This window comes from Lissotriton vulgaris, chromosome 10 (assembly GCF_964263255.1).
Source record: "Lissotriton vulgaris chromosome 10, aLisVul1.2, whole genome shotgun sequence".
Lineage (NCBI taxonomy): Eukaryota > Metazoa > Chordata > Amphibia > Caudata > Salamandridae > Lissotriton > Lissotriton vulgaris.
In genome coordinates, this window is record NC_141698.1 from 277,386,480 (window position 1) to 277,410,865 (window position 24,386).

At 49.4% G+C, this 24,386-nt stretch overlaps 1 protein-coding gene across 2 annotated transcripts in view; it reads right to left on the bottom strand.

Moving 5' to 3' along the window:
- The window catches only part of SCAP (SREBF chaperone), an 833,069-nt gene that overhangs the window by 740,340 nt on the left and 68,343 nt on the right, over nt 1-24,386 (bottom strand). The window contains exon 2 of one of the 2 annotated variants that reach the window (XM_086941009.1): nt 14,215-14,276. The exons of the other annotated variant lie outside the window; for it this stretch is intronic. The gene's annotated coding sequence lies outside the window, so the exon portion shown is untranslated. The remainder of the gene's footprint in view (nt 1-14,214; nt 14,277-24,386) is intronic. 2 annotated transcript variants of the gene reach the window in all.

Genomic DNA, 24,386 nt, shown 5'->3' on the forward strand with positions numbered 1-24,386 from the left:
ATAGTGCTCTGTATCAGAGGCAGACTGCATAAACATGGTTCAGAGTGTACACATCATTGAAACATTAAGAGCCCAAGTCTGCTGTGTGCCAAGCCTGGGACAGCTCTTTCAACCACAGTCTGGAATATTCCAACCATGGTCCAGGGTTGGAAAGTTGCACAAGGGGAGTTGGCACAGAAAAAAGGTCTCATTTTACGATCTTCCCTCATTATTCTGTAAATTATAAGATTTTTTACTCACACTAAAAAGGAGTTATTTCGCACTGGCTGACAGTGTCTCACCAATGCGCAGTAAGATAGATGTATACAATGCGTAGCTAGATGTATACCCTGTTTTGTTGCATAATCACTTCCAAATGCATTTTATGTGTGTTTGTGAATGTGGCTATTGTAGTATATGCACTGTATGTATAAGCGAAGCAGAGTGATGAAGAGCTTTGGGTTCCATTTTGAACGTCCCGGGCCTGTTCCTATGCAGAAGTCGGGGTGATGTTTTCCAAGACAGTGGAAGTGTATCACGGTGCAGGTGGGAGGAGACCTAGACAATGAAGTGAGTACAAAAAAGACAAGGATTCTATAGAAAACGATTATTGGTTTCCTGTTGCATAGTAATTTGGTAGATGGTGGGGGTGAAGGGGGCTGCGGACTGTTCAGCGTGAGAAAAGCCTTTTAGGTAAAGCTCCCCCTTTGTCTCTTTACTGATCACTATTTTTGCGGCTGTTCATAGCCAGGTGCAGACAGTTCACAACTCTTTGTGACTCTGTTGTCAGTGCTCCAAGCTGAAGACTTCCCTGCTGTGCGGCGTATCACACTACACAAAGGCTGTGGCAAAACTTTGGAATATATCTTTTTTAGAACACATGAGAAAATGAGGCGGTTTGGCATGAAGATAGCCGACAAGAACTATCTTACCTTATTGAGCAACCTAATAAGAGAATACCATTCAAAAGCTGTGACCACTAACTTGAGGCTTAAGCCCACTAGGGCGAGATAACTAACTGCAAGCAATTTCTGAATGTTATTGAAGGCATAAACAGTGTATACATTGCCCACTAGGGCAGAGCATGTATAGAATAAGAATTCCGATCGGAGGATTTATTTTATGTAACCTCAATTTAAACAGTCAATATAGATTTCTCTAAGTTACAAAGCTTCACAAACGTATAATAACGAATTGTAATTTCTGCATGTGTTCGGAAAATGTTGAAAGTTATGATTTATGTTTTGACACATGAGCAAGCATTATGGTACCTGTAGTTACGGGTCGTTTGTTGAGATTCCAAGTGCTTCACAGCCTCGAAATCTCAGACAACGAGTTCAAGCCTGTTTGGGCGCTGTTGTATTTTAAAATCAAATAAGCCTCCTTTCTAAGCAACACTTGTTCTATATTTATGCCGGGTTTCATTTGGTTCATACTATACAAGACAGTCCATTGGAAATCATTATCCGCATGATTTTTCTCAATGAAGTGTTTAAAAACTGTCTATATTTGTATATATGTTCGTTGTATAATAGTTGTATATATGTATAAATGTGGTTCACAAGTACCTTTCTCTTCCATGAAAATATAAAAAAGAAACTTGGTAAAAAATTGAAACAGGTTTAAATAAAATACCTGCACAAGCAGAAGACATTTCCTTTGTTTGTGTTTTTTCAAAAAAAATTTACATAATCATTCACGTGGGGGTAGGCAAATTCTTCATTGCTCATATTTCATTGGTCCAGCCTCCCCTGCATCCCGGGACCAAACTCCTTTTCTTTACAAATTATGTTTTGACACAACAGCGGAAGTCTGTTTTCTATATTATTTGTTTTCACAAGCTGTCACATGATTACTTAAACCTATCACTATGTTTCACAAATCACTTGTGAACAAGGGAAAACTTTCCCGAAACAAGTAGAGTGAGATCGCCTTTGAAATCTGCTGAATTAAAAGGCTACCTGAAGATTACTGGTGTTCGTGTTTTACTGCTGCCCAAAGCGAAGGTATTTTGACTTGATATATAGATATATATATATATATATATATATATAGATATAGATGTATATACATACATATTTTTTTTTTAATTTGTTTTTATTGCAGAGTTAGAAACAACAGAATACAAGTAGTCAACCAGTCCACTCGTGACATCCCCCCCGATCAACAGTAAAGCGTATATCATACACAGCCATTCAGCCCGCATCCCGGAGGCCGGGCGGCATAATACTCTACTTAGTAGGAAAACATCACGGTGAGCGTCCCATAGGGACCATGGTCGAAAGATCGTTTTACGTATCTGCATTTTACCCCCCCACCCTCAACAATACCTTCGTCAGCCATTCCGCTTGCGTGATCAATGCTACTGTCCGTTCCAGGGCCCACCCCGAGCGCTGTAGAGCCTATCATGTCTGGCCGCTCCCCCCCCACCATTTCTAGCTCCGCGCGGTGCCTAACTGGCCTACTTAACTCGAAGTCGCCCTTGCAGACAACCAGCTTCTCGGCTGCCGACCCACCCCAAACTCCCACTGAACAACCCCCCTATATCCCCACCCCGGCAAGTGCTAATGGTGTGTGCTTCGTGCTGATGTGTTGGATGGATCCACTACAGTGTCAATGATAACTCTGTGTTCGTTTGCCCCGCAGTGTCCACTGGTCCTATTCCCTCAGTCCTCATCCTCCACCAAAGAATCACGCAAAGCCTGCACCACCAACTCCCACGCACACGCTGCATCCAAAGCCTTCTCATTACCAAGCTTGACAGCCTGCTTCATCCGGAGCACACTCTCGCATTCAGACCACCGCAGCAATTCATTCTTCCATCTCCGCAGTGACGTCCCGCCCTTGGACTTCCAATGCCATGTTATTTCTCTTTGCGCCAGTATCAGACCCAGATCAATAAATTTGCTCGTCACCTTGGTGTGTTTGGTGTGCGGGAACCAGAGCAGCAAGCACGCCGCCATATCAAATTCCACCTCCCTGTCGGTCACATCGTTTAAGAGGTCCCCCACCTCTGCCCAGTAGGCCTCCAAATGCGAGCACCCTGAGAGCAAATGATCCATGTCCGCTCCTAGAGACGAACACCGCGGGCACCGAGCGTCCTGTATCTGGAAATACCGCCGTATTTTTTCGGGGGTCAGGTAGGCCCTATGGAGCACATAGAAATGCACTTGCTGGAAGCGCGCATTTCTCGTGCCCTTCCACGTGCGCCGCAAGATGTGACTCCACGCCGTGTCTGGAATGGGTCTGCCCACACTTTCCTCCCATTTAGCCTTGAGCCCCTGGAGCGGTTCCAGTCCCTCGTTCAGCATCCTATTATAAAGGCATGTCACAGCCTTGAACGTGCCCGCTGCCATCACCACATACTGGCACGCCATAGTCGTGGTCGGTTCCATGAGCCCCCCTTTCCAGTGCTTCTGTATAGCCGCCACCACCGCCGCGTGTAGGAGAAACCCCCCATCAGGCAGCCCGAACTGTTCACGAAGCACCTCAAAGGGTACCAGGGCCCCATCGATGTACAGGTCTCCTACCACCTGCAGGCCCGCCTCCTCCCAATCCAGCAATGGGGACCAGTCACCCCCGTGCGGCAAGGCCGTCAGCATACCGATCGGGATCTCCGGCGCATAAGGCCGTGTCGCCTTTGCTCTCCTAAGGCTCCTCTGCCAGCACAGCCTGAGTGTCGGTTCCTCCATAGTAAGGCCCCGCAACTCAAGTCTCTGCTGCATGACGATGTAGGACAACACATGGTGTTGTATCCCCTGCTCTCGGTCCGCCTCCGGCCCCCTAAACACCCTGGCCACGTTCTGCGTGAGGACCTGCAATTGCGCCGCTAAATAATATAGCTCAAAGTCGGGTACAGCCATGCCCCCCTCGACCTTGGGGCGAAGCAGTGTGCCCAGCGCCACTCTACGGCGGCCATGCCCCCATAGGAACCCAATAATCATCGTCCTCAGATCTCTAAAGATCCCCTGAGGAATCCAGATAGGCAACGTCCGGAAGTAATACAGGAAGCGGGGGAGCGCCACCATTTTTAAAAGGGCTATCCTACCCAGAACCGTCAGCGGGAGGGTCGACCAGAAGGCCATGCTGCCCCTCAGCGCCCGAACGCACCGACCGATGTTGCCCTCCAATAGGTCCGCGTGGTAGATGCGGACTCCCAGATAAGTGAAGCAAGATGGCTCCCAGAGCACCCCCAAGTCATGAGCAGGGCTGGGCGACTCCGCTCTCAGCGGGAACACACAGGTCTTCGCCCAGTTGACCTTAAGTCCCGACAGCCGGCCAAACTCCGACAACAGGTCCATCGCTCCTTCCAGGGCCCGCGCCGTATCATCGAGATACAGAAGTAGGTCGTCCGCATACAGCGATATGTGATGTTGCTGCCCGCCGCTGGTTATTCCCGCATACTTGTCACCCGACCTCGCATGGACCGCCAAGGGTTCCATCGCCAGAGCAAACAGTAAGGGGGAAAGGGAGCACCCCTGTCTCGTGCCCCTACCCACCGGGTATGACGCAGACACCAGTCCACCCAAAGGCACCCGCGCCGTCGCCGAGGCATATAAAACCTTCGTCCACCGGCGGAACCCCTCACCCATGCCAAACCTCTCCAGCACTCCATCCAGGAAGGTCCATTCCAAGCTGTCAAAGGCCTTCTCGATGTCCACGGACAGGACCGCTTGGGCCCCGTCCCCATCCAAGATGGCGTCCATTATCCCCACCAGGCGGCGAATATTCAGCGCCGTGCTCCTCGTGGGGATAAACCCAGCCTGATCCCTGTGCACCAGGCCCGTCATGTGTGGGGCCAGTCTGGTGGCCAATATCCGGCTCAGGATCTTGTAATCCACCGTCAACATGGACAGCGGGCGATAGGACCTCACGTCCGTTGCATCCTGGCTTCAGGAGCGGGACAATCAAGGCCTCACGCATGGACCCAGGCAAGCTTCCTGTCTCAAAAGCTTCCGTGTACACCACCAGGAGCCTGGGGGCCAAACTGTCGACATACTGCTGATAAAATTCTATTGGTAACCCGTCCACCCCGGGCGTTTTATTACGAGCCATATGTTTAATAGCCACCCGTATTTCAGTGAGCGTGATCGGGCCACCCAACTCCTTCGCGTCCTCTTCATCTAGGACCGGAAGCTGCCTCGCCCCTAGGTACTCCGCTATGTCCTGGACCTCCACTCCCAACTGACTCTGATACAAGTCCTGATAGTACACCCGAAAGCACTCCAACACCGCTGCCTGGGAATACACCATCCCCCCCTGTGCATTGCTAATGCTAAGGATCGGGCAACCCCTAAGTTCCGGGTTAGCAAGTCTGGCCAAGAGTGTGCCCACCTTGTCCCGTTCTGCATGCGCTCTAATGGTGTACTGCCTGTAGTCGTAACACCTCAACCGTTCCGTCTCGGTGGCGACCACTTCCTTCGCTTCCAACAACTGGGTCTGTAAGTCCGGGCTGGCCGGCCTGCGGCGCTCCAAATCTCTCAAAGTCTCTTCCGCTTTCATAAGTGCATTCAACACAGTCGTGCGAGCATTCGAAAACCTACCCAGACACACCCCTCTCACCACCACTTTCATTGCATCCCATTCAGTGGACCGACTCGTGGCCGTGCCCTCATTCTCATCAAAGTAACGGCCGATACCCTGCTGGACAGCGTCATTGAATACTGAGTCCTCTAGCGACTCCGGCCGAAGCCGCCATGTTGGTATCGCCGAGCGCTCCCGCTGCCCTGGATGTGTACCAATAGGGGGTTATGATCCGAAATGGTTCTGGCCAAGTACTCCGTATGAGAAATCAATGGGGCTAGGGACCCACTACAGAGCACCGAATCTATCCTCAGATGCAGAGCGTGGAGAGCAGAGTAAAAGGAATAATCCCTGGTGTCTCTGTGCTGCTCCCGCCATACATCCAGCAACCCCCATCTGTCCTGCCAATCCTTCCTGTGCATGGCCAACTTGCGCACCGGGGAGTCTACTAGGGGGGGATGGGACCTATCCAGAGCCACATCCGTAATCGAGTTGAAGTCCCCCCCTAACACTATCGGGCCCGCCGGGAAAGAAGCCAAGGACCCAGAGAGGCCATCAAAATATCGAGCCTGATCAGTATTTGGCGCATACACACAGCAGAGAACCACATCCCTTCCATACAACCTCCCCTCCACTGCTACGAACCTACCATCAGGGTCCACCACTTGATTCAGCACCTGGAACGGTATCCCCGCTCTCACCCAAATCAGCACCCCCTGGCAGCGCACTCTTTTTAGTCAGATGGGTTTCTTGCAGCATAGCAATCTGTACCCCCCTTCGCACCAGGTATGCGTGTACTTTGTGGCGTTTAACCATAGTTCGCAGCCCCCGGACATTCCACGTCAGGCATTTCAGGTTAGGTAATGTCCCCATACCAACATCGAGCAGTCCGATCCAAATAACAAAAGTTCACATCCCTCCCAAAGCAGTTGCCCCCCCCAGAACACACCCTGAACAAAAAAACACCCCAAACCCCACTCCCCAGGACAGAGCCTACAAACCCAATGTCAGCCCCAATCCAAACCTCGAACCAACTACCCATATTCCTACCCTGTGGTCTCCACCACAGCAGGCCTTAAGGGCCCAAGGGGGGTGAGTTATCGCCGATCCCAGCTAGCGGAGCCCGCACCCCGCGCCCTCATCCCCTACTGCGCGCTCAGCCCCCCCCCCCCCCCGGCAACCCACTCATCTCCAACAAGATACCGCCCTACCATTAGGTCTCGAGCAAGTCCCAACACAGTCTCAACCGCAAAATATTCCATCAGAGGTCTGGGGGGTCACCACCGGCCCCTTCGAGCTTTCCGCCTCTGAGAGGTCTTCTCCCGTTCTGCTGCCTTCTCCGCCCGAGTCCGTTTCCACCCGGTCACTGTTCTGTTGCGACCCCGTGATGGCCGCCGTCGCTGCGAGCGCATCTCTCTTTTCCGCAGCCATTTGAGCCTCCCGTTTCTCCCGCTGGCGCCTGTTGCGGGACCTGATGCGCTGCGATTGTCTGATCCTGGGTTGCTTAGGCTGATCTCGCCTACTTTTATGTGACCTGTCCGTCCCCGCTCTATACGACTCCAGCTATTGCCAAACTTCATCTGGGGTCTGGAAAAAGTGCGTAGTTTCGTCCAGTATGATCCGCAGCTTGGCCGGGTAGAGCAAGGAATATTGGATGCCTTCCTCCCGGAGCTCCTTCTTCACCGCTAGGAACGATGCCCTGTTCTTTTGGACCGCCTGGGTGTAGTCCGGGAAGATCGTGACCTTGCTGTTTTCCACCTCATACGGGCCCGACATCCTAGCCCGCTGGATGAGGAGATCCCGGTCCTTATAATGGAGGAGCCGCACCACCATCGGTCGGGGGGGGCGGCCAAGCCCTGGTGGGCGAGCAGGCACCCTGTGGGCTCGCTCCAGGGTAAAGAAAGGAGTAAGCCCCTCCGGTGCCAACACTGTGCGAAACCAGTTCTCCATGTAGGCCACCGCATCCTCCCCCTCAATTCGTTCCGGCAGGCCTACGACCCGCACGTTGTTTCGCCTGTTGCGGCCTTCTGCATCCTCCGCCCGTCGTTCCAGCGAGTCCAACCGGGCTAATATATCCGTGATCCTGTGTTCTGCGGTCACCACCGACGGCTTCAGGTCCAACAGCAGCTGATCATGGTCCTTGACCCCATCTGCCAGCTTCGCATGGTCAGCTCGCAGTAGCCCCAGTCCCGTGGCCACTTGTGCAATGTCCTGGTGCAGCGCCTCCTTGGTTGAGGTGATCGCATCGAGTATGGCGTCTAGACGTCGGTGCAGCTGCTGCTCCTGATCCAACTCCGGCGGGGGAGTCTCGCCCATCCGGGACGATGCCGCCAGGTCCCCCTCAGCTCGCTCCTCGGCCACCAGCCCTCCGGCCGCCGCCATTTCAGGGTACTGCGTCACAGGCCAGCAAGCCGACCAGCTTCTGCGCTCGTAGTCCGGCGCGAACTACCTGACACTGAGCAGGGTCAAGCGCCGCCACCAATGCCCTCAGGACCAATGGCCAGCGTGGCGGGCACTGTTCCGCCGGTCCCCTCGGAAGCCTGAGGGGGGAAAGAAGGAGACAGAGATGGCGGCCAGCGAGAGACCACAAGGCCCGGGCAGGGCGATTCACTGTTCCCCGACCTCAGGAACTGGCGCCTCAGTCCCCAATGTCTCGATCTATCGGCTGCAGGGCCTCCCGCCAGCCGGCGACAACTCGGCTCAAAGTTGATGTCCGGGGCTGCCCGTCCTCATCGGCGCCATTTTCTTCTCACTCTCGGCAACACCTCGGCCGTCGCCCAACTCGGTCTCCTCGGGGCCAGCAGTCCCCCGGCAACTTTCCGTCTGTGCCCGGCTGTCCCCTCACCCTTCAGAGGGCAGGAGCGTCGACCTCGGGTCGCCCAGGGTGCCAAAGACAGGAGAATTAGCGGGATTCCGCGCGGAGCTGCGAGCTCACGCCGCCATCCCGATCGGCGTCCAAGCCACGCCCCCCCCCTATATATACATTCATATATACACACACACACACATTCACTAAAAAAACAAAGGTCAAAGGGATATTAGGTGAAAATGTCAGTTGAAACCTACCATATTACATTAACAAAACCACTGAAATAAATCAGTTATAGTTATCTCAAGTCAATATAACTGCAACATCTGAAATGTCATTGATGAAATCAGTGATGTCTTACAACATGTATTGAGTGATGTCATATGGCAGGTAAAAAGCAGAGCATGGTGTGGTCGCAAGTAAGTGAGGTTACAGTATAGCAAGTGTTATTTTAAGTAAAGCAGACTTAATGACTTTGTCAAAGGATCAGTTCACCAAATTATAAATGTTGGCCTATTGGCTTTATCAAGGGGTCAGCGTTATCAACCTATATAAAACAGACCTATTGTCTTAGTTGATAAACATCAACAATAATTATATTAAAATGTATATTTCATTATTTAACAAAAAAAGTGATTGTCAAAAAACGAATACATTGATGCATGCTCCGCTTAGTGATGACCCCAGCTCTGCTATTAAACTTCTACCAGCTGGGAGAGAGCAGTGCCTGCCTGTGCCCCCAAACAATGGATGGCAGGGTCAGAAAGCCATCTCTAGATCATGTAGAGGGAAACACTGGAGACCTGGTGAGTTGGGAACCCTGTCGGCCAGGCCACCAGTCTCCAGTAGAGCTAAGCCCGAGCAGAGCAGCACAATGGACCCCAATCTGCCGCCGCTTAGCTCCACACTGCTTAGGAAGAACCAGTGCTATGAAGTCACCATGGACCTGGGGAGCCAGTAGCAGTCCTCGGCATACTTGCAGCCCAGGCGGAAAAGAGCTGGTAAGTGCCTAAGTTCTAATAAGCTAGCTAAGTGATCCCAGACAGTTGACTACTTGCTGTGAACTCCTGCTGCATGCCTTTGTACCCCAGCCTGATGTCCCCCAAGCGTACTGTGAGTGTTTGTTTGTGATACCACATGTTCTGTGCCCAGCCTCGCTACTGGCTACACTACCACTGCACTAGAGTTGTTGGTGTCTGTATGCCTGAGCCTTTGTGCTACAGTCTGAGTGTCTGGTTCTTCCCAGCTCGTATTCTCCTTGTAAAACAGGCAGTGTGCCCTTCTACCCAGTCTGAGTATTTGGTGCCCCCAGACTACAGGCCCTCTGTAACAAAAACCTGCACGCTCTAATTGCTATACACCATGCACTCTGTATACTAACATGTGTGCCCTCTGATCAAGTCGTAGTGTGTGATGTCAAAGGGTGTATGTGAGAAAGTGCCCTCTTTCTTCCATGGTATGCCCCCACTTTTTTGCTGAATTGCTGATGTGCTTTGACTGAGTGTGCCCTGGGCTCCTGCCAAACAGGTACCCAGGGCCTGTTTTCCTTCCCTGAAACTGCATTGAAGCCTAAACCCAATTGGCATCTCTGACCACATGTCAGCCCCTGGTAAATGGTACCCTAGGTACCCAGGGCACTGTGACCAGAGAAGGCCCCTAAGAGCTGCAGCACTTATTGTGCCACCCTTAGAGGCCCTGTGCCCTGACACACACACTGCCTTGCCAGGCTGCGTGTCTTGGTGCAGAACAAAACAAAGAGTCGACATGGCACACATCTTTGTATCTAAATACTCAACTCATTCACGTCAAATCAAAGAGGTGATTTGCAAACACTGGATACTACTGCAATCAGAAATGGATTTCAATCATATCTTTGAGAGGCCTCCTATCTTCGCGTAGCAACGCACCAAGACCATACAAGCCTTAATTAAACAACCAACAACCACAATCAATACTATTTTTAAAGGAACCATTCCGTGCCACAACTGCAGTCACTGCAGTAGCATAATACTTGGACCCACAGTGGGCCACCCCACCCAAGGGACTCCAATCAATCTTCAAGTGAATGCCACTTGCGACACAAGCAATGTTGTGTACATGATTAAATGCCCATGCGGCCTTCCATATGTTGGCAAAACCGAGCGAAAAATTTAAGTAAGGTTGAATGAGCACCGGAGCAATATCCGTACAAAAAATTTGAAGTCAAACATTGCTGCACACTTCATACAACAGTCACACAATCCCAGCCAAATCCGATTCTTGATCTTGGAAATAGTAGAAAAAAAGCCTCACAAAGACAATAGCAAACACCTCCTACAACGGGAACTTTATTGGATATATCGTTTGCAGGCTGTACAGCCAAAAGGACTGAATGAAAGATTAGAATTTAGTTGCCATTTATGAACTATTGACATTTGAACTTACACCTATTCCGAGTTTTTTGATCTCTCTATAAGCTGTGACCAGTATTATTTTGCTTATTATTGTGCTTGTTTTCCTTGATCATTATGCACTGTCTTCATACCATATGTGTTCACTGCTGCTTTTTTTCACCATTGATTCCTTCAATTTATTTTGACCTTTGGTAGGCTCACTTTATTGCCCTGGTACCACACCCCACCATGTTTTCCAATTATTTTTTCCTTTTAACTCATCCTTCACGTTTAGTGTGCACATATCACTTTTGAGCAACCACGTTATTAAACTCTAGCCCCCAGGCTTTAAGTATACGGTCTTTTTTCACGAAGTTCGAGGTTCTTTCACAAACTCGAGGTTGTGTACACTCGGCGGGTCTTTCTTCTATGTTTGTTTTCATTTTGGAATATCTCTATGCACTGCGCATGCGTGGCGTCTTCCGGGTTTGCGGCTAACCGGGACCTGGTTTTCGCCACACCACTGTTTTACCGGTGTATACTTTTTCAACATGTAACGGGTGAGGATTATTTCAGTTCGTCTAATCTGCAAGTTGATTTTACTTTTACACTTCGGGTTACTGATTGGGTCAGTTTGCATGTTACCACAGCCTCGGCTACGACTTACGCTTTCTTTGTGCTCACACTTTAGTCAATTATTGAGATTTCACATGTCACTACTACCTCCGTTTTTATTCCTGATTTACAAACCTCATCACTTTTGCACTTATACTATCCCTCGCACTTTCGGTTACTTTCTATTCGACACGAGTAACCATAGACACTGTTCTTATGACTGTTCTTTGTATTTTGCTCCTGATTTTTTGGATATGCACTTTTTGGCTAGCCACATCATCACCTTACGCATGTTCATCACTTTCATCACGAATATCTTTTGCATTGCCCCGCTCCTGAGTATCAGTATTGTTACATACATTTCCTGTTTAACTTTCAGACCCCCTGAAGAAACGCTTTCCAGCGCGAAATGCATCGGGGATTTAATATACTGTGGATGTTGATTCATATACCTACTATGGATAATTAATGATGGATATGCCTTCATGATCTCACCATATGAAATTAATATGATGGAATACTTGAAAATTGTTGAAGAACTCACAGAATTCATTTGAGTAAAGAATTAATTCTACTTCGGACTACTTGTGTTTACTGACATATAGCACTAGTTGTGCCCAAGAGTGCCCCGGGTTATTCTTACTCGATGTAAGATTCTTGAGACATTTGGTTGATAGCACCTCAGGATCCAGGAGGTTAACACCCGCTGCACCTACAAGATTTATACTTTCGGTTTCACTATATAGAAAAACAAAACTACATCCAGAGTGCAGAGGTCAATTTCTCTTTATTGACACATCCCCGTGTGCCATGCCCACAAAACACTGCCCTGGCATACATGAGTCACCCCTCTAGCTGGGTGCACTATGCCAGTGGTGAGGGTACAGGTGCATGAGCCCTGTACCCCGACAGTACCCAGGTCCATTCCTGCGCACTGTACGTGCAGTGCTGCCATTAAGAGTATATTGTGCTGGGAGATTGTCATTACGAACTCCACAGCACAATGATGGCTACACTGAATACTGACAAGTTTGGTATCAAACTTTTCAGCACATAAAACTCACAATGATGTCAGTGTGGGATTTAATGTAAAATGCACGATAGAGGGCATTTTAGAGATGCCCCTGAAACTCTACCAACTCCCAGTGACCTGACTGAGTGGCTGCCAAGGCTGCCACCCCCAGACATGTTTCTGGACCCCTGGATGGAGAGCTTGCTGCTCTCGCGGGCCTGAAAAAATGCACATCCTGGGACGAGGTGCCAAGCCTCCTCCCCCAGTATGGGCAGGGTTCACGAAGGAAAAGCTTCAAAGCCTTTGTGAGCCTCCCCAGACCCATTGCTGTACTCAGCAACTGGCCCCCACTGGTTCTACGCCCCACTTTGGGCAGGAAATACGGTGGGAAAAACAAAGTGAGGAAGAAAGGAGTACCCACCTCTGCCACCCCTAGGGTGGGGGAGGCGAGGTGAAGCACAACCTTGAGTCCCCGCCATCTTGAGGATGGGGGACCCAGCCAACCAGGGACAGGCTCCTGCCCGCCTTCTTCTGGAGAATGGCAGAATAGGGGGTGTACCCACCCAGGGAAGGGACTCATTGGTCCCTGACCTTTACCTTCCTGTAACGCCCCTAAATTTAGTATTTAGGGGCACCCTGAACCTTCCTTCCTCAGATCCAGCAACGACAAGAAAAGAAGAAGGACGAGAAGAGAAATCATGCAAAGTAACAAGAGGACGACACCCACTGACTTGGCCCCAGCCCTACAGGCCTGTCTCCCCTCGAACCTGCTCCTGCGAAATTCTGGCGTGTCCAGCGACCAGCAAACTCCCAAACCCCGGACGACCTGCCTGCATTCACTTCCCAAGCTGTTTCTACCGTGAACACCAGACGTGTTTGAACAGCAGCTTCTGGTGCCAACCAGGAACCACGAATCCAGCACACTCTGCACCCACCGAGCTTGGCCCGTGTTTGAGTGAACAAACACCACGAGGAGGTCCCCCCCCCGTCGATCCTGACCTGCATCAAGCCTCCAGACGACGCCTGCAGCCTCAATCCAGAGGACCCCCCTTCCCACCGCGACCAGAGAGGGTAAGAAAATCCGACGTCTAAGGCACCCCTGCACTCGATGCCCCACGGCCTTGTGTGCCCAACCCAGCGGTGCCTAACCATCCCTCTACATCCCAACTTACCCCTCGAAGTGGTGGTCACTCCTGGAAGATCCTCGTCCCCGAGCCTGCAGTGTTTCTTTGTCCCAGAGAATTCCCATTGAAATCAACAGGGCACCCGACTTCAAAACAGCACCCTGCACCCAGCTGCCCTAGCACCGCTGAGGGTGGCCCTGTAACTTGGTCACCAACGTGCCCTGAGCTTAACCCTAGGAGCTCTGCTCCCACAACCCTGTGGCCTGCTTGCCAGCCGCCACTAACCGGAGCCCCCCTATCCTCCATAGGATAACATTGGGTATCAACATTCTACACCTGGCCGCCCGAGTGCCGCTCAGGGTGCAACAGTGCATCACTAACCCTGGGAGACCCTTGAGTCTAACCCCAGAACCCTAACTCAAAAGACCGATTACTTACCTTGAAACCGATAACTCATTTTTCCTCATAGGATAACATTGACACTTTTACCCCCAAAAAGTTTCTAAGTGTCGACTTTTGAGAACTGCAAATATTCCTTAAAAATCAGTTGAATAAGCAAAACGCATTTTCTCAACTGTTTTCAGGAAAAGTCCCAGTGTTGAATCCAGGATCCAGCACTGAGTAAGAAAAAGTAACGATAACCTAACTTACCTGCTAAGTGAATTTCCCCTTATATGATAACATTGGTGATTCTATGTGAAAAAGTTTCCAAGTGTCAACTTTTGAAATACAATAATATTCCTTCAAAATCGTACTTTTAACCAAAACGCATTTACTCACCTGTTTTCAGGAAATGTCCCAGGACAGAATACAGGATCCAGTCCTGTGTCAGCAAGAGTAATCTGAAAAGTAATTAACTGCATTTTACTTAAAAAGCCCATTCAATTGAATGTAATATACCTGCAATGTGTTGCGAACTGCTTTCTTAAAACTGTAACCAAAACCAGTACAAGTTACACTGCTATTTTGAACTGTGTTCATACAAGTAATTTTATTACTGAAAAGTATTTTTATGCTTAGCTGCACCAGGCTTGCTTTGTTCTAGAAATAAAACAACAGTATATTTTTTTATAACAAAACAATTGGTCTAGAGTTCAGTTCTTGAGTGTGTGAGACCAATTGCTGACTGAGTGTGTACATCAAATGCTTTACACTGTCCTCTGATACTGCCCTACTGCTCGACCAAGCTACCACTTTAGAGAGTAAGTTTCTATCTAACTTTAGCCTCTGCCAAACCTCTGGAGACCCTTGGACTCTATACACACTGTACCTCACTTTGGTGCAGTATATATAAAGCCAGTTTCTTACAGTGCACAACCCAAATGCCCACTTATGCCCCCTGCTAAGTGCATCCAAATGCGAGACTCTGTGTTCCCAGGCTGTGCACCCTTTTCTGAGTATCAAATGAAGCTCTTGATTGTGGGCACTCCCATCCCAAAGCGGAGCATACCCAATGATGTAGACCAGAGTAACCATCATTGTGGCACTATGATCTGGTTTAAATGTATGGGGCTCAACTATGTATCAGAGAGTATCCATTTTCAGCGTATGATTCCCATAGGTTGCACCTGTGCTTCCCTTATCCCAGTTGCCCCTAGCACAGACTCAGGCCCACCTTACCACAACTAGTACAACACCAGACGGTTGATCCTGAAAGTCTGACTGTTCCATGGGATATGTCCCTCCTTGTCCTACTTAAAGTGTGTGCTAAATAAAAAGGCGCATCACATGCATCTTCAATGCAGGGGCCTGGGTTGGCAGCTAATTTCCACTGCTCCAACGAGGACTCAGTTCCAGCTGTCTGGTACATACATAAACCTGTGCAGTGCATTCACTGATAAAGGTTTTATAAAGTTTGATAATGGGTTTTCATTTACTTTACATTTCAGCTGTGTGTTATTTTATATATCGATACCCGAAGGGGAAAGAACGAAAAGAGTTACAAAAGGTTTTGGTTTATTTTTGTCACGCCTTTGACCCCGCACCTCGCTTACTAGCCCCGGCCCCGTTGCACACAGCATAACAGTCCCCTTACGTTTTTTAATGCACTTCGACCGCTGTACACAAACACTCCAACCAATGTGATAGCACCAAGGCCGAGCAGCTCGCTGCCCGGGCCGGAGCTGCTTCCCTCAAACAGCGTACGCTGCACGAGGACAGCCGGCAGCACGCGGCGCTGCTGCGCATCCCAAGGACACCGGGGACTCTGAACCGAGATAAGCTGCAGAGGTTTCGAAACGTCACCAAGGCCGAGGTCAGCGAGCACGCGCTCCATCTGAGACAGACATATCAGATGTGAAAAGCGCCACCAATCATGTCAACAGAAACACGACCTATGAGATGGCGTAAGGGCCACGCGCCTACAACGAACACACAGCCGTTTCCAGTAGCATTGAGAGGCGCAGGAAGTCAGAGTAAGGCACTGAAGGGTGTGAAGAAACGGGCCTAACAGGCCTGGGTGTTTGTTTACTATCAGTTGTTTGTAAAGTGCAAAGTAGGAACTGAACCGCGCCAAACCCGTCTCGAGGAGACAGCGAGGGGCAGAGGCTCGACGGGAAGTCGAGGGGATACAGAAAAGGGCTCCGAAGCAAGAGAAATAGTGGACAACGCGTTGTGAAATAGGATCAAGTTTACTTAAAGAGGAGGGTGGCATCCCTAAACATAGAACACCTTTGCCAATAGACACAGGGAACCAGGATGGATGGGTGCACAGCCCTCCTTCACTTTACTCCCACCCGACCATCACCCCTTCCCTGCTCTCGGACCACCTTCCACAGTACACTTTATGCAGGGTGCATCGCGGGGATCTGGGAATGGGCGTTATTTTACACAAAGTGGGGCCTGGGAGGCCCTAGTTCTGGTACACCAGCCAGGGGATACTGGGCAATTGTGGGGTCTGTGTTTAACTTACCACCTGGGTTACTGCTAGGGATGGTAGGTAGTAAGTTTGAGACTTACATTCAGCTACACTCAGTAATTGGACCTGAACAGCAAAACAGGGCAGTCAAATGTAGGTTCGCCACAAATAAGCAGGGGGGCAAAGCAACATCCGGGGATGCGAGTAATTGTCCTGCAAAGTAAGATGCTACAATAAAAATACATTCGCAGTTTACGGGCATTTTTTCCCATCTGTTTTCTCGTTCTTTCCAGAACTTGGTGTGCATTGAAATGGAATTCTGTTCGGTCCCCTAGAAGAATGCCAAAGGTAGCTGTTAACACTATTTTTTGTCAGTCCGGGAGGTACACGGTAGTTTTCCCTTCCACCCTACGTTCTTGTGGTTTATCTTGTTGGCCTGTGCTGGTTGACCAGAATCCAGAACTAATTTTACCATCCCAGTACAAGCTTTGATTCTGGAGATATTGCTGATTTAATGTCTAGTTGCAACCTAAGCTAAATTCTCCTAGATACTGGTGCAAACCAGTGGGTTCTTAACCACTGAAATTGTTTGACAAGCTGTTTGCCAGATATTTTCTCCTAAGGTCTCCTCCCCATGCAGATAATGTCTTGGGCTTAAAGTCTGTTCCCACCACTGGTGTCTCCTTTGCTAGATGCTGAATGTGGGTCAGTTGGACCTTTAGCTAGTCCCTGTAAACGTTCTGGTATCCCCCCCATCCACCGACCCCGGATTCCAGCTTGCCACATTAACTGGACAGTGCAATTCTGATTTCAGGACAAGTACCCTTGCAAAACCGAAATGTCTCTTGTTTTGGGGGGAGATATCAGCAGCCTGGACAAATACACTGTGAGATAACCTCTTGTCCTCACTACACACACATTACGTAAGGCCCCATACAAAATGCAGAAAATTATATATGCATCGAAAACACACTTGATTCATTTTATACCCACTGGGGATGGAGGAAGGACACCAACTAATCAGCATGCTACATTAAACAGGGTTGAACCTTCTACAATGCTGGACAATAGTGACCCTTCCTTAAGGGAGATCTACTAAGTGATGTGCGCTTAATCCCTTAAGGGCAGGTGTCGGCCAATGGCCAACACCTGCACTACCTTCCCAGTGCGTCTGTCGACCACTGGCAGAAGCTGAGAAGGTATATAAAAGGTCCCTCTGGTGCTCTGCATCATAGCAATTCCTTTATTTTAAGCTTGGGAAGCTTTTTTGCCATTTACTGTAATGACAATCAGCACACAGCAACCTCATTGCAGTAAAGTCAAAATAAAACAAGCTGATGGGCTTGTTTTGTTTTCACAGTGCTCGTGGGCACAACTCAAACCCAAGCACTGAATCTTTTGAGGGGAGTTATCGTTGGACGGTGGAAGATTTCCCCTTTTAAAGGGTACATCTGCCCATTGGATTTATGCTTGGGGATCGCCACAGGAGAGCGATCCCCAAGCAGGGTTACACCACTACCCACCAGGGATAGGTGGAGCAACACCTTAGGCAAGGCCTTGTACACCACAAGAACCCCCTTAAAAATGTCAGTCTTTTGAGAAGAAAGTCCTTTAGAAAGCCCCCCCCCCCCCTGTGGTGCGGCAAAAAGCCCTCTAATCACCAGGGTCTATAATGTAAATAAATATAGGAGTGAGGGCTAATCAGGGCACAAGGCTATCTGCTCTCTCTGTAAAATGGACTCCATGTACCCTAGGTACATACCCAATTGGACATTGGCTCACCTTATCAGCCCCTGTACAGTGCACTATAGGTGCCCAGGGCATAGGTGTATCCAAGGCCTACCAGGGGCTGCAGCATATCTTTTGCCACCCCTGGCTGGCTATCCAAACTGACACAACTGGCTAATCACTCAGCTGGGGCAAGGTTGTGTCACCCCTTGCATAGATATAGTATACCTATATCTAAACCTATCTGGACACATATATACCTATAAGTCACTCCTATGGCAGGTCTTAACAATCCTGGAGGCAGAGTGCTTGGTTTTATGTGAGATGGTGCTCTAGCATGAGCTGAGCCTCTCTGCAGCTATCGGGACCAATTCCCTTAGCTGTTCCAGGATATTGCCATACCATATATTCTTAAGTGCATTATAATCCTCGCGGTTATTTGCTAACTTTGGTTTGGCTTTATCAAAACATGTTGTGTAAGGTGTCATACGCTTTGGAATACTACCCCCTCGCCAGTCCTTTCGACGGGGGTAGCATTCCACCCTTCTAGAGGGAGAAGACATGGTACTTTAACTAAACGCGGTTAAATCTAACCAAAGCCCCAGCATCACAAAATGGACGCTGCTGCCACAGATACGAGTCTGGCCTCCTGCTACTGACCGAAACTCCGGCAGGGGAGGCCTGGACAATAGATATCCTGTCACAGGGAGGTGTTACACCACCCCAGACAGAGGATAGTGGATTGTAGTAGGGAGGGTTGATTGAAACTAGACACTGCCTGGGGAGCACAAGGCTTCCCATGCATAGTCCAGTTCAAACCGGTGCTGGGACACTCCAGTCCCAGCTCTGGCACAAAACTGGACAAAGGGAAAGGGGTGTAACCAACCCCTTCCTGGGTTCCACCCATAGAAGGGACCTAGCAGGTAATCCAGCCCCTTGAATTGGAATGAAGGTAGGAGCTGTGCCCAGGAGCATTAGATTATCCTGAACAAAACTTTGATACAGAACTTTGGACCCTTCAACATCCCACCCGACGTGGAAGACTGAAGAATCTCCCTTGTGGTCAAGGAGTGACCAACCTGTGCAAACAGGCACCATCCAGCGCCCAACGGTTTGCTTTGTTGCAGTTCCCGCCGGAACTCGAGCGACAGAGATCGGCAAGACCCAGCTTCCCTGACTTCTAACAGTCCGATCCACAGTCCCAGCGAATCTGAGACCCGTGGAGGCGACGTGAAGCGTGGAGCCAGCCATCTTGGAAAGACTGCGAAGTGCTGACCGTGCAGCTTCTGAGGCACCCTCGAAGCTGTGCATTGGGGTTTGAGAAGCCCCAGCCTTTTGCATTTTCCTGCTCGACGCATTGGTCCGGTCGCTTGCCCGTTGGCTAGTGGCCCCAGAACCAACGAACCTTGAAATCTAAACTGCTAGTCTGGTTGCTCCAGACTTGCCCTCGCTCCCCTGAAAAGGAGCCACCGCTCTGACCTTGCTGGTCTGAGTAAGAAGCGATCTTCCAATCCTGCGTGGGTTGCACTTGCCAAGGCTTGTTACCTCCGATCCGGAAGCCAACACCGCCGACAACGAGAGCCTTCGTGGGACAGCTCATGCTCCACTCCTGGTCGTCCTCGATGCCCCAGAGTCCACGTGGCAGCGGAGACAAGCTTCACGACAACCACCTGATTGCGCCAGACATTGCCTGGTTCCTTCCTGGTTCCATCCTGGTCACTGGCTAGTGACCCAGACTCTGTCCCCTCTGCTTTCAGGTACTCTACATCTTTGATCCACCCTTGGATCCAACCAGACTCTTCTCTCCTGGCCGCCTGCAGCATCTTCATCTCCAGGCTCCATAGATCTACACGACGAAACCCGACACACTTTGGTACCTATGCACCCGCTTCCTGTGGGTGAGGTAACGATCTAACACCAGTGCTCCTGTAGTGGTTTACACCTCTAGTGTCCTAGTTTAAAGTGTGGTAATTCTATTCCAGTCGGAAGACTTCCAAAACAGTAACTCTTTAACTTTTACGCGCCATTGACTTTGCATTGGCATATGCTTGTGCTATAGGCACTGCAACCGTGTCCCGCGGGCCTCTCACGACTTCATTACTGTTAGTCCAGAGTAGTCCCAGTGATTCACAACGACCTAGGCCTTACCATTGTTCGAGAGGTGGTACTTATACCACTATTTTAGTATATGGTTTGAGTGGCCACCGGGCATATCCAAAATTGTGCAACTTTTGAATGTTTAACTGTGCTTTTGTTTAAACGCTTGTGCCTCTGCACTCAAAGAATACAGAGGATTATTCTAGTAATAAATACATATATTTTTATAATATATAACTTGTGTGGTGTCCTTTCATTTGATATTACAGGATTGCATATGGTAAAACAGCTGGCTTCACATGCCCTCTTGAGTTTAGCCTAAGACTGCTTAGTGCATCTACCCCTAGGATAGCTTGTCTATAAGGTTGACTTTACAACCACCACCATAAGGGATTGTTTGGATTGATACAAGGTGCCCACAGAATTGTGGACATCATACATCAGGCCAACTTCTCACATTGGTGTGCAGCGGTTGGGATTTGAGCTTGCTGTTCTACCATTGCAATCTTTATATCATTTGAAAGATCACATTAAGTACTATAGGTACATATAAAACAAAAGCTTAGCATACTTAAGTTCTACTGAACTTAGTAGTTGTAGACTAAAGGAAGTAGCACACCCTGACTATAACTCACTAGCAAGGTTTTAGTAGGAAAACAAATAGTGTAGGTAAGTACACCACTTACACTTCACTAGTCATGCCTGGAACAGGTGAAGCTTCCAGCTCTCTCCCTGTGGGTGACCAGCCAAAGGCCCCATCTAGTTATGAAAAACTCAGCCACAAGGACTTGAGTGCCCTATGCACTTCAAGGGGGCTGAAAAGGGGTGAGAACCCCACCATCCCTATCCTTATAGCAATCCTAGAGAAAGCTGATCTTGAGAAGGAATCTGCTTCAGGTCCTCCAAGTAAGGTAGGAGAGGGAAACCCCCCTGATAACATTGATCCCCCAGAAGTTGATCCTGAAGAGGTAGACATAGAGGGGGATGGAGACGAGTCAGATGACCAAGGGGGGGGGGGGTGGTTAGGTTCAAGTCAGAGTACTGAAACAGGCCAACTTAAGCCTACATGGGAATGGAAAGGGTCACCACTTTTCCAGGCCCAACAGTAGACTTAACCCAGGCAATAGATGGATTAGATCTCCCTCAAGAGACTCTAATCGTTCTAATGCCTCAAGGGGATCTCAAAGGGGAATGACTTCCCCCCAGAGAAGAGAACATGAGGCTAGGATGAGAGCTGTCAAACTCCAGATAGAGAAGGAAGAGGTAGCCCTGGCCCAAGCTAAACTTGCTTTAGCAAGGGAGCAGAAATTGTGTGGATTAGATTCCACTGGTGGCAGCAACATTATCCCTAGAGATAAAGACAGGTCCTATGATCATAGAAACAGGAGCAAGATTGTGCCCCCCTACAGAGATGGGGATGACATCCACAAGTGGATAACTGCTCTTGAGAGAGCCTGCATGGTACAGCAGGTTCCTCAAGACCAGTGGGCTGCAATCTTATGGCTCTCCTTTTCTGAGAAAGGGAGAGATAAGCTCCTCACTGTTAGACAGGAGGATGCAAAGAACTACACTGTTCTGAAGAGTGCTCTAATTGATGGGTTTGGCTTAACCACTGAACAGTACAGGTTAATGTTCAGAGACACCCAGAAGACACAGACCCAGGACTGAACTGATTTTGTAGATTGTGCTACTAAGGCTCTGGAAGGTTGGTTGCATGGCAGCAAAGTACATGACTATACAGGATTGTATAATTTGATTAGGAGGGTGCAGATCCTTAGTAATTGTCAAAACCAGCTTTTACACCAGCACCTGGTGGACTCAGATCTGACCTCTCCACAAGAATTGGGTAAGAGGGCAGACAAATGGGTCAGAACCAGGATTAGGCCTTGAAATCAGGGTAATGACCAGAAGGGGTCTACCAAACCTCAAGAAAAGGGTGGGGATAAATCTAAAGACAAGACTTCCCCAGGGCCCCAAACCTCCAAGGATGGGGGTGGGTCCCAAGACACTTCCTCTACCCAGAAAAAGCCTTATTGTCATACTTGTAAAAAGCCTGGCCATTGAGGTTAGGGAGGGTTTCTGGACGTTCTTGTTCTACTATTGACCTAACACAACAAGAGACCTTCCCTTCGAGTTGTTATCAATGAGTAATCAGTTGTCGTGCTGCGTAGAGTGCTGCCTTCGTGGGGGAGCTCATATCAATAAAGCGGAGTTGTGTCCTTTTCATATTGCCGCTGGGCCCCCAGGATGCCGGTTATCATGGCTGTGTAACATCTTTGATTGAGGACTTGTTGAGCTCCGGGTAGCCACGCAATTTATGCTTGCCAATGCATTTGTAACGCCGCTGAATTTGATGCTAATAAAGGTTTCTTGAAATTAAAAAAATTAAAAAATCCTGGCCATTGGAAGACTGACAGCCGTTGCCCTAAGGCCAACAATAAGGAGAATATTCCTCCAGTTAATACTCCAACACCTCCTGTTACTATTAGTAGTAATCCCCCAGGTGCTGGGAGTGCCCCCAAGAAAGTGGTTGGGTATACTTGGGGAACTCAGGTGGATTCTTGCCTAACCAGGTCCCCTACCTCAGATACTCTTGTCTGTGAAAATGGCATGGGGTTTGCCAACTTCACAGCTTGTCCCAACACATTGGACAAGTACAGACAGGAGCCCCTCATCAATGGTCTGAAAGTTGAGGCCTATAGAGACACAGGGGCTAGCATCACCATGGTGACTGAGGGCCTAGTCCCCTCAAGGCAACTTCTACCTGGAGCCACATACCAGGTGACCAACATTGATGGAGTGCAGAAAGATCATCCCATGGCAGTGGTAAATCTCAGCTGGGGAGGTGTCACTGGCCCCAAGAGAGTGGCAGTGTCATCAAACTTGCCTGTAGATAGTCTACTGGGGAATGATCTAGAAATCTCAGCCTGGGCTGAGGTTGAGCAAGAAACCCATTCTAAAATGGTAAATCTCCATGGAAAGGTTAGTGGGGCTGTGATGGCCACAGCCCCAATCCAAGATGTCCCCCTTGAACAGGTCAGGAGGGCTGTGCCAGTCTCAGTCCAATCTCAAGAAGATTCCTTCCCTGAACAGGTTGGCAGGGCTGTGATGGTAACAGCCCATACCCAAACTGAGTCCCTTCCTGAAAAGGTTGGTGGGGCTGTGATGGCCACAGCCCAAACTCAAACTGATTCATGTGTTGTGAAGCTTGAAACTATGGATCACTCCACACAGAGAGCATTGAGAAGGAAACTGATCTTACCCCTGGTGAAGGAACTGCCCCAGAGGTGGTTAGCCTGACAGAGCCCCTGATATCAGTGGACCCTTCCCAGGAGGGACCCAGTCTGGAGCAGGTAACCTGTCCCTCTCTACCCTGCCTCAGTCAGCCCAAGGCTTTAGAGGTCAGGAAGGCCAGTGGTGGACCCCAAAAGGCCCCCTGTCCAAAAGAACCACCCCATCAGCAGATTAGGGGCACCAAAGCTAGCAGCCCTAGCAAGGTGAAAAAGTTAAAAACTCCTGAGGGAACTCCCTTGAAATTAGTTAGGAGCCTCCCCCAGATAGAATCTGTTGGGCACAGCCAAACCTGGGACCCAAAGGCCCCAAACTTGAACTGTCCCTCCAGTAAGCCAACAAAAGGGACCCAGCCTCCAGCTTTAGGTAGCCAGAGGTTGACCCTGAGAGCACAGTGCAACTCAGTCATGGAAAGAAAGGCATCCATGGTGGATAGTGATTGGAGGAAGCTGCGCCCTACATTAGTGGAGCCTCACTTCAATACTCCATTCCCACACCAGCCTTTTACTTTGCCAAAACACACCACAGGTAGTGATTCCCTATGGTGGAGACCCTCGGATACCACTAGGGTAAGGGATTGCTTAGTGGACCATGAGACAGGGGGTAACCATGCTAGTGCAGGTACTTCCTTATATGGCCACTTAGGCAATATAGGCTTACCTGATCAAGGATAGCCTTATCTCCTTTCGTTTGGGGGGGTTATGTAGGAAGGTGGATACCTGACTATGGTACCCCAGTTTTTTTTACCTAGTGTTTAGCTGGTTTTTGACTTAGTTGGCCTGGGATCCTGCTAATCAGGGCCCCAGGCTATCTGCTCTCTCTGTAAAATGGACTCCATGTACCCTAGGTACATACCCAATTGGACATTGGTTCACCTTATCAGCCCCTGTACAGTGCACAATAGGTGCCCAGGGCATAGGTGTATCCAAGGCCTACTAGGGGCTGCAGCATATCTTTTGCCACCCCTGGCTGGCTATCC